Genomic DNA, 19,404 nt, shown 5'->3' with positions numbered 1-19,404 from the left:
AAGTTATGTCAACTGGTTGATTTTTAACGAATCTCGCCACCGATTCAAACATTTAATTAGAGCGTCTTCCTTATATCAAGACACATCTTGTCAAGTTACTGTGACCAGCCAAGAGAACAATTAAAATAAATTCTCCAAGGCGGCCAAACAGAAACAGAGATGAAAAATATAGACGTAACCGAACCAGAATGACGATAAAAGCTCAAACAGATGAGACAGAGGCAAGGAGACAAAAGGTCAAAAAGACAACAAAGGGCCACAGTAGTTGTGCCGAGTCCAACTGGAACCTCAAAAAGATTCGCCCGAGGTTGATGAAGCGGCTCCAAAAAAGCGACAGCAAGCAAAAATCAACAGGACGAATCATATACCAATTTATAACTAAATCAAGCTTGCCTTCACAATTCTAGAATAATAGTTTGATTTTCAATGCCTCTGTTATGTACAAAAACGTGCTGTTTCTACGTAATTGTGGTGATAATTGAGCCAAGCATTAAAATTTGACAGGAAGCAGTTCTAAGATAATAACCAAGTTAGAGTCTATAAACAGCCTTTGTGATGAATTCATTGTTTGAATTTCCATTTGGAAATTGGCGTTTAATTGAAAGTATTGAAATTTTATTCTTCTCTTAGGATACGAGTCACATTAACAAATGTAAACTAAAGTAACAGAAAATTTCAATACAAACTGAGGTATCCAAATAATAGGTAACAATACAAGCTCAGGTGCTCGTCAATCTAGTTGTGCTAGTTGCCACCAGAAAGACATGCGCCGCGCATGGGTGTTAGCAGACATTCTTGGCTCTGTCAGGGTGAAGGGTTTTTGATAAAGTTATGTGAGATAACCGGTGACTAGAGAACTAGAGATGACAAGTCAAAAAATTTACCGCATTTTGCAGTGACTGCGTTAATATTTAAATTTCTAAGCGGAGATCTTACAAAATTGTGCGTTCTTGAGCAAAAAAATATTCTTATATAGTTTCAACTCTTCAAACTCAGACTGTGATACAAGACCCACTTCCCTCCTAAAAATTTTCCTGTATCTTTTCTTTTTGGCTTCAGATTTGCATTCTTTATAAATACAAAATAGGCGGGGTCAACGACAAATTCAGCGTAAATTTATGTAAGATCAACACTACATTCAGCGAATAATTTTTTTGCATCTGCGCTCAGAAACGCAAAATTAAGTGAGATCAACGGTAAATTCAGCGCAGAATAGTTAAGGCGATAAAAGCTCAAACAGATGAGACAGAGGCAAGGAGACAAAAGGTCAAAAAGACAACAAAGGGCCACAGTAGTTGTGCCGAGTCCAACTGGAACCTCAAAAAGATTCGCCCGAGGTTGATGAAGCGGCTCCAAAAAAGCGACAGCAAGCAAAAATCAACAGGACGAATCATATACCAATTTATAACTAAATCAAGCTTGCCTTCACAATTCTAGAATAATAGTTTGATTTTCAATGCCTCTGTTATGTACAAAAACGTGCTGTTTCTACGTAATTGTGGTGATAATTGAGCCAAGCATTAAAATTTGACAGGAAGCAGTTCTAAGATAATAACCAAGTTAGAGTCTATAAACAGCCTTTGTGATGAATTCATTGTTTGAATTTCCATTTGGAAATTGGCGTTTAATTGAAAGTATTGAAATTTTATTCTTCTCTTAGGATACGAGTCACATTAACAAATGTAAACTAAAGTAACAGAAGATTTCAATACAAACTGAGGTATCCAAATAATAGGTAACAATACAAGCTCAGGTGCTCGTCAATCTAGTTGTGCTAGTTGCCACCAGAAAGACATGCGCCGCGCATGGGTGTTAGCAGACATTCTTGGCTCTGTCAGGGTGAAGGATTCTTGATAAAGTTATGTGAGATAACCGGTAACTAGAGAACTAGAGATGACAAGTCAAAAAATTTACCGCATTTTGCAGTGACTGCGTTAATATTTAAATTTCTAAGCGGAGATCTTACAAAATTGTGCGTTCTTGAGCAAAAAAATATTCTTATATAGTTTCAACTCTTCAAACTCAGTCTGTGATACAAGACCCACTTCCCTCCTAAAAATTTTCCTGTATCTTTTCTTTTTGGCTTCAGATTTGCATTCTTTATAAATACAAAATAGGCGGGGTCAACGACAAATTCAGCGTAAATTTATGTAAGATCAACACTACATTCAGCGCAAAATTTTTTTGCATCTGCGCTCAGAAACGCAAAATTAAGTGAGATCAACGGTAAATTCAGCGCAGAATAGTTAAGGCGATAAAAGCTCAAACAGATGAGACAGAGGCAAGGAGACAAAAGGTCAAAAAGACAACAAAGGGCCACAGTAGTTGTGCCGAGTCCAACTGGAACCTCAAAAAGATTCGCCCGAGGTTGATGAAGCGGCTCCAAAAAAGCGACAGCAAGCAAAAATCAACAGGACAAATCATATACCAATTTATAACTAAATCAAGCTTGCCTTCACAATTCTAGAATAATAGTTTGATTTTCAATGCCTCTGTTATGTACAAAAACGTGCTGTTTCTACGTAATTGTGGTGATAATTGAGCCAAGCATTAAAATTTGACAGGAAGCAGTTCTAAGATAATAACCAAGTTAGAGTCTATAAACAGCCTTTGTGATGAATTCATTGTTTGAATTTCCATTTGGAAATTGGCGTTTAATTGAAAGTATTGAAATTTTATTCTTCTCTTAGGATACGAGTCACATTAACAAATGTAAACTAAAGTAACAGAAAATTTCAATACAAACTGAGGTATCCAAATAATAGGTAACAATACAAGCTCAGGTGCTCGTCAATCTAGTTGTGCTAGTTGCCACCAGAAAGACATGCGCCGCGCATGGGTGTTAGCAGACATTCTTGGCTCTGTCAGGGTGAAGGATTTTTGATAAAGTTATGTGAGATAACCGGTAACTAGAGAACTAGAGATGACAAGTCAAAAAATTTACCGCATTTTGCAGTGACTGCGTTAATATTTAAATTTCTAAGCGGAGATCTTACAAAATTGTGCGTTCTTGAGCAAAAAAAATATTCTTATATAGTTTCAACTCTTCAAACTCAGTCTGCGATACAAGACCCACTTCCCTCCTAAAAATTTTCCTGTATCTTTTCTTTTTGGCTTCAGATTTGCATTCTTTATAAATACAAAATAGGCGGGGTCAACGACAAATTCAGCGTAAATTTATGTAAGATCAGCACTACATTCAGCGCAAAATTTTTTTGCATCTGCGCTCAAAAACGCAAAATTAAGTGAGATCAACGGTAAATTCAGCGCAGAATAGTTAAGGCCTCCGCTTAAAAGCGCGAAATTATGTAAGATCAACGCTAAATTCAACACAAAATTATGAAAGACCTTCGATTAGAAACGCAGAATTATGTAACATAAACGCTAAATTCAACGCAAAAAAACGTAGGACATACGGTTAGAAACGGCAATACTTTTTTTCTACGCCTCAAGTGCAGATCTTACAATTGCGCAATATGGAGGAAAAAAATTAATTATGAATTCTGATAACCTCCTTTCTTCGATTTAAGAAAAATCATAATACAGTTTGACGTCAAATTTTAAACTATAATGGCGGCGGCAAGATAATGCCGTTTAAACTGACTGATTTGTAACGAATCTTAGATTAAAACGTCTTGCTTGTAACAAGGTACAGAATGTTAATTTACCGTGCCCAGCCAAGCTAACAGCTGAAGTAAATTCTGCAAGGCGGCAAAACAAAAACAGAGAAGCAAAACATAGCCGTAACGAAACCAGAAAGACGATACTTGATCAAACAAACTAGACAGGCCCAAGGAGACAAAAAATAGTATAGGGCCAGAGTAGCGCTGCATAGTCCAATTGGAACCTAAAAGACGAGGACAAAAAGTGGCTCCAAAAAAAGCGACAGCTAGCAAAGATCAAAAAAATGAATTTCCAGTCTCTAGTTCTCACAACGACTTTGGAGTGCAGAACCATGATCGGAAGTCTGAATTATTCTAAATTTAGAAAAAACTACATTGCTAAAGGATCTATGCTTAAAACTCAAATTTAAGCGAAATCAACGCTAAATTAAACGCAGAATTGTTTAGATCTACGCATAGAAACGCAAAATTAATCAAGATTAACCCCAAAATCAACGCAAATCTGTAATATCAACTCTGAACTCAGCGCAAAAGTAAGTAAAATCTCCGCTTAGAAACGCAAAAATGAGTTCAACGGTAAATTCAACACAAAATTGTGTAAAATCTGCGCTTAGCAAAGCAAAATTTTGTAACAACAACGCTAAATTGAACAAACAATTATGTAAGAATTACGATTAGAAACGGAATTGCTTTCTTTATACGCCTCAAGTGCCGATTAAAACTTTTGAAAGAATGCGGTGTAAAACATATCTCTAGTCTAATCATTTGTTAAAAGAGCACGTCTAAGTTTCACGTTGTTGGCCAAAAAAGTCAAATTTTTTGTTGCAATTTTGGCGGTTTATTTTAATCATCTTGAAAATTGCAATAACATTGGCAAAATGCTGCAATGGTACAAAGGAGGCATCAAGGGCTTTCGGTGGCATCAGTTGATTGAAGTCTTTTATCATTTTCTTTCAAATTGGCTCTGAAACTGTAGGCTGAAATGTGAATATGATCAGTACTTCAATTTGTTGGAAAATGGTAACTCACGTTGCTTAAAACCAGAGCGAGAAAAATCAGAAAATTACTACGGAGAAAAAACGCGTGCGTGACCGGTAACGGGCGAACGAACGTGCCCTAAGACGTTATTACCTTTAAGTCTCGTGTTTCTCCATCTCGTCCTGGCTTTGTCTCCATGAATCTCCCCAGTGGCCAAATACCTCCTGGTGTTTGGCCTTTCAATACCCAAACGATGTCGTTCACTTTGAGCGGTCGATCGTTGCTGTATGAACATTTTGACCGCCGTCTAAGGGTTGGCAGATACTCTTTCACCCAGCGTCGCCTTATATGGTTCATCAGCTTCTGCGTGTTCTGGCTACAACATCTTCCTATCATTTCGGGGAATTATTTACAATGATTGGACATACAACTTTATCCGAACTTTGGACGGGTCCCAGATATTTGCTATGATTATTTTAGGCAACGTGCTACTGTCGGCTAACTATTGTCTGGGCCAGTTTCTCACTTCGATTAAGACCAAATGGATTAACAAAGTTGCGTGTATTGTTAGTGGCGAAAGGTGCTTTGAAAAGAGAGGATTTAGGTCTCAAAAGTACTTTTGACATTTTGTCCTCAACTGAGAATTTGAGCTCACTTTGGTAACTATCAATCTGTGTATGATCACCCTTTTATATCAACAACACAGATCTGTTTCCGTCAAATTAGTCCCAACTCTGTTGCAACTTTTCCACCCCAAATCTTTTACCAATTTTTAACTAAATCAAGCATTCCTTCGCAATCCTATAATGATAGATTGATCTCCAATCCTTCTGTTATGTAAAAAAACCTGCGGTTTCTACGTAATTAGGGTGATAATGGAGAGCTAAGCATCAAAATTTGACAGGAAGCAGTTCTGATATAAAACCAAGTTAGGGTCTATGAACAGCATTTGTGTTGAGTTCATTGTTTGAAATTTGATTTGTATATTTGCATCTAATTCAAAGTAATGAAATTTTCTTCTTCTTCTTTTAGTGTCCGAGTAACATGAACAAATGCAAACTAAAGAAACAGGAAATTTCAATAGAAACAGGTATCCGAATAATACGTAACAGCACAAGCGCATGAGTCGCGCATGAGTGTTAGCAGACACTCTTGAGTCTGTAAGGCCCGAGGAAATTTGGCAAAGTTATGTAAGATAAGCGGTAACTACAGATGACAATTCAGAAGTTTTAGCGCATTTTGCGGTGAGCGTGTTAAATTTTGCGTTTCTAAGCGTAGATCTTACAAAATTTTGCGTTCATGAGCAAACAAAATGTTCTTATATAATTTCATCGGCCTCTGTCTATGACAATAGAATCACTGCCCTCCTGAAAGGTTATCGCCCCTTCTACCGCTGTTTTTTATCAAATGGACAGTAAGATAATTTAAGCAAGGTCGACGATAAATTCAATGCTAATTTATGTAGGATCAAAGCCAAGTTCAGCGCAAAAGTTTGTAAGGTCTACACTTTGAAACGCACACTTGAGAGGGATCAACTCTCAATTTTAAGCAAAATTACGTAAGATCAACATCAAATTCAACGCAAATTTATATAAGATCAACGCTTAGAAGCGCAAAATTAAGAAAGTTCCAACCTAAAATCAACGCAAATTTATGTAAGATCAACAGATCAATGCTAAATTCATTGCAGATTTTCGTTAAAACGACGCTTAGAAACAATCAATTAAGCAAGATCAAGTAAAATAAATTCTCCAAGGCGGCCAAACAGAAACAGAGATGAAAAATATAGACGTAACCGAACCAGAATGACGATAAAAGCTCAAACAGATGAGACAGAGGCAAGGAGACAAAAGGTCAAAAAGACAACAAAGGGCCACAGTAGTTGTGCCGAGTCCAACTGGAACCTCAAAAAGATTCGCCCGAGGTTGATGAAGCGGCTCCAAAAAAGCGACAGCAAGCAAAAATCAACAGGACGAATCATATACCAATTTATAACTAAATCAAGCTTGCCTTCACAATTCTAGAATAATAGTTTGATTTTCAATGCCTCTGTTATGTACAAAAACGTGCTGTTTCTACGTAATTGTGGTGATAATTGAGCCAAGCATTAAAATTTGACAGGAAGCAGTTCTAAGATAATAACCAAGTTAGAGTCTATAAACAGCCTTTGTGATGAATTCATTGTTTGAATTTCCATTTGGAAATTGGCGTTTAATTGAAAGTATTGAAATTTTATTCTTCTCTTAGGATACGAGTCACATTAACAAATGTAAACTAAAGTAACAGAAAATTTCAATACAAACTGAGGTATCCAAATAATAGGTAACAATACAAGCTCAGGTGCTCGTCAATCTAGTTGTGCTAGTTGCCACCAGAAAGACATGCGCCGCGCATGGGTGTTAGCAGACATTCTTGGCTCTGTCAGGGTGAATGATTTTTGATAAATTTATGTGAGATAACCGGTAACTAGAGAACTAGAGATGACAAGTCAAAAAATTTACCGCATTTTGCAGTGACTGCGTTAATATTTAAATTTCTAAGCGGAGATCTTACAAAATTGTGCGTTCTTGAGCAAAAAACTATTCTTATATAGTTTCAACTCTCCAAACTCAGCCTTTGATACAAGACCCACTTCCCTCCTAAAAATTTTCCTGTATCTTTTCTTTTTGGCTTCAGATTTGCATTCTTTATAAATACAATATAGGCGGGGTCAAGGACAAATTCAGCGTAAGTTTATGTAAGATCAACACTACATTCAGCGCAAAATTTTTTTGCATCTGCGCTCAGAAACGCAAAATTAAGTGAGGTCAACGGTAAATTCAGCGCAGAATAATTAAGGCCTCCGCTTAAAAGCGCGAAATTATGTAAGATCAACGCTAAATTCAACACAAAATTATGAAAGACCTTCGATTAGAAACGCAGAATTATGTAACATAAACGCTAAATTCAACGCAAAAAAACGTAGGACATACGGTTGGAAACGGCAATACTTTCTTTCTACGCCTCAAGTGCAGATCTTACAATTGCGCAATATGGAGAAAAAAAATTAATTATGAATTCTGATAACCTCCTTTCTTTGATTTAAGAAAAATCTTAATACAGTTTGACGTCAAATTTTAAACTATAATGGCGGCGGCAAGATAATGCCGTATAAACTGACTGATTTGTAACGAATCTTTGATTAAAACGTCTTGCTTGTAACAAGGTACAGAATGTTAATTTACCGTGCCTAGCCAAGCTAACAGCTGAAGTAATTTCTGCAAGGCGGCAAAACAAAAACAGAGACGCAAAACATAGCCGTAACGAAACCAGAAAGACGATACTTGACCAAACAAACAAGACAGGCCCAAGGAGACAAAAAATAGTATAGGGCCAGAGTAGCGCTGCATAGTCCAATTGGAACCTAAAAGACGAGGACAAAAAGTGGCTCCAAAAAAGCGACAGCTAGCAAAGATCAAAAAAATGAATTTGCAGTCTCTAGTTCTCACAACGACTTTGGAGTGCAGAACCAAGATCGGAAGTCTGAATTATTCTAAATTTAGAAAAATCTACATTGCTAAAGGATCTATGCTTAAAACTCAAATTTAAGCGAAATCAACGCTAAATTAAACGCAGAAATGTTTAGATCTACGCATAGAAACGCAAAATTAATCAAGATTAACCCCAAAATCAACGCAAATCTGTAATATCAACTCTGAACTCAGCGCAAAAGTAAGTAAAATCTCCGCTTAGAAACGCAAAAATGAGTTCAACGGTAAATTCAACACAAAATTGTGTAAAATCTGCGCTTAGCAAAGCAAAATTTTGTAACAACAACGCTAAATTGAACAAACAATTATGTAAGAATTACGATTAGAAACGGAATTGCTTTCTTTATACGCCTCAAGTGCCGATTAAAACTTTTGAAAGAATGCGGTGTAAAACATATCTCTAGTCTAATCATTTGTTAAAAGAGCACGTCTAAGTTTCACGTTGTTGGCCAAAAAAGTCAAATTTTTTGTTGCAATTTTGGCGGTTTATTTTAATCATCTTGAAAATTGCAATAACATTGGCAAAATGCTGCAATGGTACAAAGGAGGCATCAAGGGCTTTCGGTGGCATCAGTTGATTGAAGTCTTTTATCATTTTCTTTCAAATTGGCTCTGAAACTGTAGGCTGAAATGTGAATATGATCAGTACTTCAATTTGTTGGAAAATGGTAACTCACGTTGCTTAAAACCAGAGCGAGAAAAATCAGAAAATTACTACGGAGAAAAAACGCGTGCGTGACCGGTAACGGGCGAACGAACGTGCCCTAAGACGTTATTACCTTTACGTCTCGTGTTTCTCCATCTCGTCCTGGCTTTGTCTCCATGAATCTTCCCAGTGGCCAAATACCTCTTGGTGTTTGGCCTTTCAATGCCCAAACGATGTCGTTCACTTTGAGCGGTCGATCGTTGCTGTATGACCATTTTGACCGCCGTCTAAGGGTTGGCAGATACTCTTTCACCCAGCGTCGCCTTATTTGGTTCATCAGCTTCTGCGTGTTCTTCCATGTCTTCAAGCGTGTAGGTTGCTGGTTTCCGAATTGTCCTGGTGGCAAGCTATTGAAGGAACGCCGGATAAGAAAGTGGTTTGGAGTCAAAGGTTCCTCGTTGTCAGGTTGCTCAGCAACGTTAGTCAGTTGTCTGGAGTTGAGGGTTGATTCTGTTTCCACCATCATTGTTAGGAAAGTGTCAAAAGAGAGTCTTCTGGATCCTAAAATGAGAAGGAGCGTTCTTTTGGCGCTCTGCATCAAACGCTCCCAGACACCGCCAAAATGAGGGCCCTATAGTGGTTTGAATTTCCACGTTGTATTGCATACTGCTAAAGCTTTGTAGATCGTATCATTGTTCAATGCTTTAACAGTTTTCTAAAGTTCTTTAGAGGCGCCTACGAAAGTTTTCCCGTTGTCGCTGTAGAGAAGTTGGGGATGGCATCGAGGACTGCAAATTCTTCTGAAGGCATTGACAAACGTATCTGTATTTAGGTCTGGACACGTTTCTAAGTGAACTGCACGCGTTACCATGCAATAATCTTTTTCTATAATGCCTTTGGAGTCTTCGATGTAGAGGGGTCCAGAGAAATCTACACCAGAATCAGCAAAGGGGAACAGTGTTTCTGCTGTTGGAAAACGAAAACTGGTTAATGGTGCCATAATTGGTTGAATGTTTTTCGTGTCAAAGCGTCGACATAAGAAACAATGAAATCTTAGGCTTGCTAACGCTTTCCGAGGGCCCACCACATAGTAACGTTGTTGAATGAATGCTTTTGGGGACTCTTTTGACTAGTGAATACATATTTGATGGGCATGTTCCAAGTACAAACGAACAATTTCGTCCTTGGCTTGAAAAATTATTGGACGTTTTTATAAATCCAGTTGTGTTGGTGCATACTGCAATCGACCACAAGATCTGAGTAATCCGTTCTCATCCAACAACAGATTTAGGCATCGTATTTTGCACTTAGAATCTAGTTTGATTCCACGTTGTAGGTATTTTGCACTTAGATACTAGTTTGATTCCACGTTGTAGGGACACGTTTCAGGAGATAATTTCTTGATAATTGAATGTCTTCAGTTGCATATTGGTGATTGTTCGTTCGCATTTTCTTTGCGCGATTAATTAGGCTGAACTCTGTTGCAACTGTCAGAAGAAGTTTGTTTCATGTTGAGACTTTACTCAGATCGACTATAGTTTTAATTGTCTTGGGACTTCTCGTGACTGCCGCACATGTTGCGAGTGGTTTGTTTATCTCATTCCAGGCCAACTCGTATTCGCAAAGAAATTGGGGTGGATCTAACCATTTCTGCTGAATTTCGTTTGTCTCAAGACCGCGAGTTCCGTGATCGGCGGGATTGAGATAAGTTGAAATGTGATGCCACTGGTGGGGTGAAAAAATTTTATGAATTTCTTGCAATCTGTTTGAAACAAAAATGTTTTGTTTCTTATTTGAGTCTATCCAGTCCAAGACTACTTGACTGTTGGACCAGAGAAAAATTTGGCCGAATGTCAGTTTCATTTCTCTTTGGATCTGTTGTAGAAAGCGCACTCCTATAACAGCGGCTTCTAGTTCCATTTTTGGCACGCTTATTTGTTTAATGGGAGCGAGTTTGCACTTTCCAACGAGAAAAGAGGCTTGTTGATGACCAGATTGGCTATTTGTGGTACGGAGGTATTAAACGGCTGCCATAGCTGCCATTGAGGCATCCACAAAAATGTGAAGTTGGCTGGCTGGGTTTTTGCTCAAATTATGAACAGTTCTTGATATGCTTATTTCTGGCATGGCAAAGTAGCTGTTAAGAAGTTTCTGGAGGGCATTCTGTAGTTCCAGTGGTATCAATTTATCCCATTTTTTCCAAGTTTCCAAATCTGCTGCAAAATCATTTTAACCCTAATTGTCAGAGGAGACAACAAGCCGAGAGGATCAAAGATTGAGGATACCAAACTGAATAATTTCCTTTGTGTGTACACTGCTGCGTCTTTAGGAATTTGTTCTAGGGGAAACATGACAAAATCGTCAGTTGTTACGTTGCAATTTTGACCGAGGACTCTCATGATCCCTTTTGTTTCGTTTTTGTCATCGTCTGAGATTTCAGCGAGAACCTCTGGTGTGTTTGAAACAAATTTTGTCAACCTGAAGCCGCCTTTTTTCAGGCAGTCTTTAGTCTGTGAAAAGGAATTTTTGGCATCCGCTATTGTTGGCATAGAGTGGATGTTGTCATCCATATAAAAGTGGTGCTTAATGGCATTCAAGGCTGCTGGAAACTGAATTTTGTTGTCTGTAGCGCATTTGTGAAGCGCATAAGTTGCGCAAAATGTAGCACCGAATATTAACCTAGTAAACTGGAATTGTCGAATGTTGTTGTCTATCATCCAAAGAAAACGAAGAGCAGACTGTTCATCATGTCAGACGGCAATTTGCATAAACATCTCTTCGATGTCTGAAAAGACAGCGAACGGATTTTCTCTGAATCTCAACAAAATTCCCACTAAGTTATTCAACAAATCAGAACCAGTTAGCAGGTTTGAGTTCAGTGATTCACCATGAAACTTTGATGCTGCGTTTGCAACTCTTCTCAATTTTCCGAGTTTGTTTGGATTAGTGACTGGATGATGAGGTAAGCACCATTTTGACTCTGGAGGTGGTGCTGTAATTTCGACTGGCTTGACGCAATTTTTATCCAAGTGTGTTTGGAGTGTCTGGTTGTACTTCCGATTGAGAACGGGATCGTTTTGTAGTCGTTTTTGTAGACTTTTTAGTAGACTTTTTGTAGACGTCTTTGTAGTCGTTTTTGTAGACTTTTTAGGCCAATCTGATATCTTTCACTGTTGTGACAGATTGAGTTTTCCATCGTTTGCACTGCTAATTGGTCTAGTGAGCTGTCTTCAATTTGGTCGGTTAATGTACCTTCAGCTTCTATTTTCCAGAATCTTTGAACCAATTCGTCCAATGGTTCTTCTTCAATGTCATTCCGGCAGACATGGTTGGCGCTGGGGCTTGTTTGCGTTCATTGTTTTATGAGATAGCTCGTACTTTCCAGCGAGAGTCCAACCAAGCTTTGTTTTGACGCCGAATGGACGCTTTTTGCTACCTTGGATCATCGACTGGATATGTGAAGGCAAACGTATTGACAACAAGAAGGGCGCCTATTGCACCGTTGGCTATGTCAGGGAAACAAAAGTGACTAAGTTCCTTGAAGGTGTCGCATAAGTGATTTAGTTCAAGAACGTTAGCGGGTGATACATTGAGACATGGCGTGCTATAGGCTCTTGCAATGCTGAATTGCTGATTGATTTTGTCAAAAGACGTTACTGTCACTGTTTCACTTACTTTGGACAGTGGCATTTCATGTTCAGTGTTTAGGTACTGCAGAGTTGTTGATGCTTGTGCTTCGCAGGGAATATCAAGAAAGCTAGTAACTTTATCCAGCAGGAAGGTGAACTGGCTTCCGGGGTCGATCAAGGCTTAGGTATCAAACACTTTACTTCCGTTTACAGATGAAACTGGTAGTATTTGTAGTTGTGCATACCATTCAGGAGGAGGAATTGTAATTCGGTTGATACTGAAGTTTTTGGTCGGATTCGAAGCATTCAAATGGGCGCGTTGAATATTTTGTTGTTGTGATTGTTTTTCACCAGAAAACGATTGAACCTATCTTGTGTGCTGGCTTTTTTCACTACTGACAGTGTCAGTACTTTTGTTTTGATTTTGTTGCTGAAAGGATGGCTATGTTTGGCGGCTTGCTAGATTTTGTGTAGGCTGATTGGGATTGCTTGTCGAGAAAGCAGCGGTGGGCCGCTTAACTTGTTTTGAAGGATCATGCAAAGTTGTGTGGTGAAAACCTTTACATGTTTGGCATCGTTTTGTGGACGGACTTGACTGCTTAAAATGTCTGTTGCTTAAACAGTTCGAGCAAAGATTGTTCTTGCTCTCAATTTCTTACTTTTGGTCTGGCAAACATTTCTGGTATTCAGGGCATGTAGCAAGTATGTGACTTCCTTTGCATTTCTCGCAGTATTTTTTGACTGATCAGGATCTTTACGCGGAGGAAACGGTGGTTGACCATGCTGGTTTGCAGGGTGACTTGAGTGCAATGAATTTTGTTTCCAATTGTTTGGTGAATGATCAGAAAATTGATTCATCGCATTGCTGTTCCTATTATCATTGTTGATGTTAATTCTGCTAATGTTATTATTGTTTTGACCAAAAGTGATCAAATTAATAAACGGCTTATGAACATTTTCTCTGTTGTTTTTGTCGTATACTTGAGCCAGTACTTCAAGCCACTTTTGGAATTCAAAGAGTGTTGGCTGATTACCAATTGATGTGATTGTGTGTTCTCTCCATTTTATCAAAATGTAATGTGGAATTTTTTCTTTTGCCTTTTTCATCAAAGTTGAGCTTTGCAAGTCAGCTTTGAAACCTAAATAGTCGAAAGCTTGCACTAACCGTTTGAGAAAAGAAGCAAAAGATACAAAATTCTGTTTGTTGTAATCCTTGTTCGGGTGCCAGCCTTCCAATTGATTGATGAAAGCATTCACAACAAAGGTAGGGTCCCCAAAGTGATTCATAAGCTCTTTCAATGCAGTCGGGTTGTAAGCAGGGTCACACGAATAAGGTTGAATTTTTTCCTTGGTTTTTCCTACGACCGAGTTTTGAAGGTATGTCATACGGTGTGTATCCTAAGACTGATATTATTGTGGACAAGTTTGAAAAAATTGTTTATCCACTCATGGTCTTTCAGTGGATTTCCATTGAAATTTGGAATTGTTATAGGAGGAAGTTCAATGGAATTTTTATTTGTGGTTTCTAAATTGAAATTGTGTTCAAACGGTATTCTTTCTGTTTGTATATCAGTTCGTGGTATTCAGACAATAACAGGGATGGTTTCTCCGGTTTCGGTGGTAGAGGTGGTGTTTTGTTGGAGAATGATGAACGTTCTGTGTTGCTTGCTTCTCTTCCGCAACTTTTTCGAAAAAATAGAATCCTAGTGTTTTTTGTTGTGCTAAATCTAGCTAATTTTATCTCTAAAAAAGAAAAATAACCGTTTGCGAGCGCTTGTTTTGTTATTACAATAAACACGACAAAATAATTGCTAGAACATGGGGAAACGAATATGGCTTTAGAATGATTTTTGTGACAAACTTTTACAAGGCAAACACTTTTTCATTGAAAAAGGAACCAAAATTGCTACTGCTGAGACCCTGTGTTGAAAAATGTTTTTTTAATTCTTTGCGAATAGGCAACGTGGGCTACAGACAAGCAGACAAGACACATCGATTTGTGCTGAAGCTCGTTTGAAATTTTTTCCTTTTAAGTTGAACTGCTTGATTCTTGTTTTCTTTTCAAAACTTATGAAATCTTTACTTTGAAAATTCCTTCCGCTCTTGTAACTGCTGACACTAAATTTTGAAGGTCATCTACTATGGTAACTACTGACACCAAAAATGCTCTCTTCTTCTATTTGGTGACTACTTAGACCGAAAAGGGGCAAGAGGACTCCTTTCGGCAACATCTGAGACCGCGGACAGAAAGGAAGAGACGTTTGAGTTTTCCGACTCAGAGGGATTATTTGAGTGAGCGAATTTAAGTGGGAAATTATTTCTAGCTTTTGTTTCTCTTGCTTTTGAGCTAAAGAAAAGCGAGTTCTTAATTTTTCTCTATTTTTTGTTTTTCTTGAGAAGTTGTTTTCAGTACATACTACCCCATTAACTAGACGCGCGGCTAGTAGTATGCACAAATTGAAAACAAAAAATGTGATTGTCTGGTTTTCTTAAGAATAAATACTACCCCATTAACTAGGCTCGCGGCTAGTAGTATGCAATTAAGGTCATAGAAAACACAAATTCCTTTGTAGGTTCTTTTTTCTGAAGAACCATTTTCGGAATTTTCTCTCTGTTCTTCACGGTTTTGCAGAATGATTAAATTTTTTCTTTTGTCTTTTTGGCTTTGTTGTAATAAAATGGCTTTTTTGTAATAAAATGAGGAGGCTGATTCAATATATCTTTTTGAAAAGGTCACTTTTCTGTTGCTTCTTTGCAGTTTTGCAAAAATGATAAAAATTATTTATCAGCTTGTTTTCAAATAAACTGCCTGCAGGGCTGCGATCAATAGGTTTGCTTGGAACTAATAAATGTTTTAACGAAAAACGTTGGGAAAATGTTTTTAATTTTTTTTTCTGTGAGTGAAAGAAGCAATTTTGCCATTTTTATGTTGCCTCTTTACTAAATGCAAAATCGAAATACTAATTTTGATGTTTGTTTTATAACAAATTGAGGAGGCTCAAGGAAAAGGTTTTCTTAGATCTACTAATTGTTTTTATCAAATCGTCAAGAAAATGTTTTCTGAATTTTTTGAATCAAAGAAGCAATTTTGGCAATTTTAAGTTGCCTCTACATAAAAATGCAAAAATCGATGAACCAACTTTGATGCTTGTTTTATATCAAACGTTTGAGGCCCAATCAATAGGTTTTCTTGGATCTACCAATTGTTTATATCAAAGCGTCGAGAAAACGTTTTTTGAATTTTCAAAGTCAAAAATACAATTTTGCTAAATTCAAGTTGCTTCTTTTCTAAAAGTAAAATTGATAAACTAACTTTAAAACTTGTATTATAGCCAACTGAGGGGGCCCAATCTATAGCTTTTCTTGGATCTACTAATTGCTTATAGCATAACGTCAAGAAATTGTTTTTTGAATTTTTAAAGTCAAAGATGAAATTTTTGTCACATTCTAGTTGCCTCTTTGTTAAAATGCAAAATCCATAAGCTAACTTTAAAGCGTTTTTCATAGCAAACTGAGGGGACCCAATCAATAGGTTTTCTCGGACCTACTAATTGTTTATATCATAATGTCAAGAAAACGTTTTTTGAATTTTTAAAATCAAAGATCGAATTTTTGTCAAAAGTAAATTGCCTCTTTTGTAAAGGCGAAGTCGATAAACTGACTGTGAAGCTTGTTTCCTAACAAACCCAGGAGGCCAATCAATTTTTCATTAAGGTTTTTGGAAAAAGGTTTTTTTGTTTCGAGTAAGGTTTTTTGATTTTTGACGGTCAAAAAAGCACTTTTGGACTTCTTCGTTTTTTTGAGCAAATTTTACATGAGTAATTTAACTTTAAAAAGTCAGTCTGAGGTCCAACTGAAGTGTTCTATTCAACTATTAATTTTACTTTCATGTAGATTTTTTGCGACAAAATCAGAAAAATGTTTTTAAATTTTTCTGATGCAAAAGCGCTATATTGTTTTTTCGTATAATCTGTGTGTTTTTCTTTGCTAAGTGCTTCATGTAGTTTCTCAGAGCTTTTTTTTCTCATATATCATCCACAAAAGCTCGTTGGTGGACAATTTTCTTTTTTTGAGATGTTTTGTCGTCTGAGACCAAAAAAAATCGTCTTGGCATCTTTTCTTGATGCAGATGCTTCTTCCTCTGGGGTGACATCGTAGTCTTGGATATTAGTCTTGGGGTTTGCTCATGCCCCCTCTTTGTTTAAAAAAAACATAATTTAAATTCAGAAGGTTTTATGTCCTTCTCAAGGCGGATGGTCGCCAAAATTATGTTTTAAAACATTTCTCTAGTCTAAACATTTGTTAAAAGAGCACAGTCTAAGTTTAACATTGTTGGAAAAAAGAGTCAATGTTTTTTTTGCAATTTTGGCGGTTTATTTGAATCATCTCGAAAGTTGCAATAGCATTGGCAACAGAATGTCTTCCTTATATCAAGACACAGCGTGTCAGTTTACTGTGCCCACCCAAGAGAACAACTAACATAAACTATGCAAGGTGGCCAATCAAGAACAGAGACGTAAAACATAAGCCCAACCAAACCAGAAGAACAAGACATGGCCAAACAGATAAGACAGAGCCAAGTAGAAGAAGCCGAAAAGATAGAAAGGCGCCACAGTTAGGCTGCATGGTCCAACTGCGACCTGAAAAGGGTTCTGCCGATGATGAAGAAGCTACTCTTAAAACAAAAAAGAGCAGGCAAAAATCAACAGGATGAATCATATGTCAATTTTAAACTAAATCAAGCTTGCTTTCACTATTCTAGAATAATAGAATGATCTCCAAGCCTCTGTAGTGTAAATAAAACGTGCGGATTCTAAGTAATTGTGGTGATAATTGAACTAAGCATTAAAATATGAAAGGAAGCAGTTCTGAGATATAACCAAGTTACGGTCTATAAACAGCCTTTGTGACGAGTTCATTGTTTGAAATTTTTTTTCAAAAAATGTGCATCGAATTCAAAGTAAAGAATATTAATTCTTCCTTTTGTAACCGAGTCACATGAACAAATGCAAAATAATTTAACAGGAATTTTCAATAGACTCTGAGGTATCCCGACAATATGTAAGAATACAAACTCAGGTGCTAGTCAATCTAGTAGCTCTGCAGGATTCAAGAGGGAACCTAAAAAAGGTTCACCTGAGGTTGACGAAGTGGCTCCAAAGAGAAGTGACAGCTAGCAAAGACCAACAGGACGAAGTTACAGGTCCTAGTTCTGACTATGTCTTTTGAGGGAAAAACAAAGTTTGGAACTCCTAATTGTTCTAAATTTATAAAAGGTTTAATTCCTAAAGATAGCTTAATGGTTGTGACAACCTTGCAATGTTGAACCGAACATTCTTCAATTTAATTTTTTTGATGAAGTGCAAATCTGACGAACAGAGCTCATTTTCTTTGAAAAAGATGCCCTGATTTGCTTAAGAGCATTCAGATTTTTGAGGAAAGTCATTAAAATTGATCAACGCTAAAGCACAAAGTTCAGCACCAATTTTTCTGAGATCTACGCTTAAGAACGCAAAATTAAACAATGTCAACGCTTAGTTCAACGCAAAAAAAAAGAGCGACCAACGACAAATTCATCGCAAAATTAATTAATATCTGCGCTTGAGGAGGCAAAATTAGGCATTTTCAATGCTAATTGCAGCAAAAAATTTTGTAAGATCTTCGCTTAAAAACGCAAAATTAAAGGAGGTCAACGCTTAATTCAACCGGAAATTATAAGCGACCAACGCTGAATTCTTCACAAAAATAACATTGAAAGTGATCAACGCTAAAGCACAAAGTTCAGCACCAATTTTTCTGAGATCTACGCTTAAAACGCAAAAATAAACGATGTCAACGCTAGGTTCAACGCAAAAAAAAGAGCGACCAACAATGATTTCGTCGGAAAATTAGGCAAGATCACGCTTGAAGAGGCAAAATTAGACAACTTCAACGCCAAATTCAGCAAAAAAAGTTTGTAAGATCTTCGCTTAAAAACGCAAAATTAAACGAGATCAACGATAAATTCAACGGGAAATTATGTGCGATCAATGCGAACTTCATCGCAAAATTAACTAAGTTCAACACATAAAAAAGCAAAATTCAGTAAAATCAACGCTAAATTCAAAACAATGTTTTGTAAGACCTATGCTTAGAAGCGCACAATTAATTAAGTCAACGTTAAATTCAAGCCAATTTAATCAAGGCAAAATTAAATAAGATCAACGCTTAAAAACACAAAGACAATTAAGATCAACGCAAAAATAAACGCAAACTTACGTGAGATCAATGCTAAATTCATCGAAAATTTAGATAAGATCTCCACTTAGTAACGCAAAAACCTGAAAGTTCAACACTAAATATAACGCAAAAATATGTAAGACCTATGATTAGAAGGCAATAAATTCTTTTTACGCCTCAAGCGATGATCTAACATTAACGCAATGTGAGGAAAGAAATCAAGAATGACTTCCGATAACTCCCGTTTTTGATTTAAGAACTTTGAAAATCCAGTTTGACGTCAAACTTCAAGCTTATTTGCGGCAAGAAAATGCTATATAATCTTACTGATTTTTAAAGAATCTTATCGCTGATTGACAATTGGATTAAAAATTCATCGTTATAAGAAGACACATAAGTTACTATGCCAAGCCAAGTGATTTTTGGCCGAACAGACAGGACAAGTATGAGGAGACAAAAAAAAACAAGAAAACGACAGAGTAGCGCAGCAGTGTCCAAATTGAACCTGAACAAGATTAACTCGAGATGAAAACAATCATGTTGTTTGTTGCCCCCAAGTGTATCACTAGTCCTCTTCCTTCATTAACAGGACACGAGAAGCCGCTTAAGTACTCTTCGACTTCAACTAAATTCTTCTTCTTACTTTTACGGTTCGTCTGGCTTAGATCTCATTTTTTTGTTCTTCCAGTCATATGTAGCAGCAAAGTGTCCCAACCAATTGCAATTGTAACACTGAATCTCTTTGCTGGTACATCGTTTTATGTTCTGAGGCTTCCGGT

Source organism: Convolutriloba macropyga, chromosome 9 (assembly GCF_964194025.1).
Source record: "Convolutriloba macropyga chromosome 9, txConMacr16.3, whole genome shotgun sequence".
Lineage (NCBI taxonomy): Eukaryota > Metazoa > Xenacoelomorpha > Acoela > Convolutidae > Convolutriloba > Convolutriloba macropyga.
Note: the sequence above shows the minus strand (reverse complement) of the source record.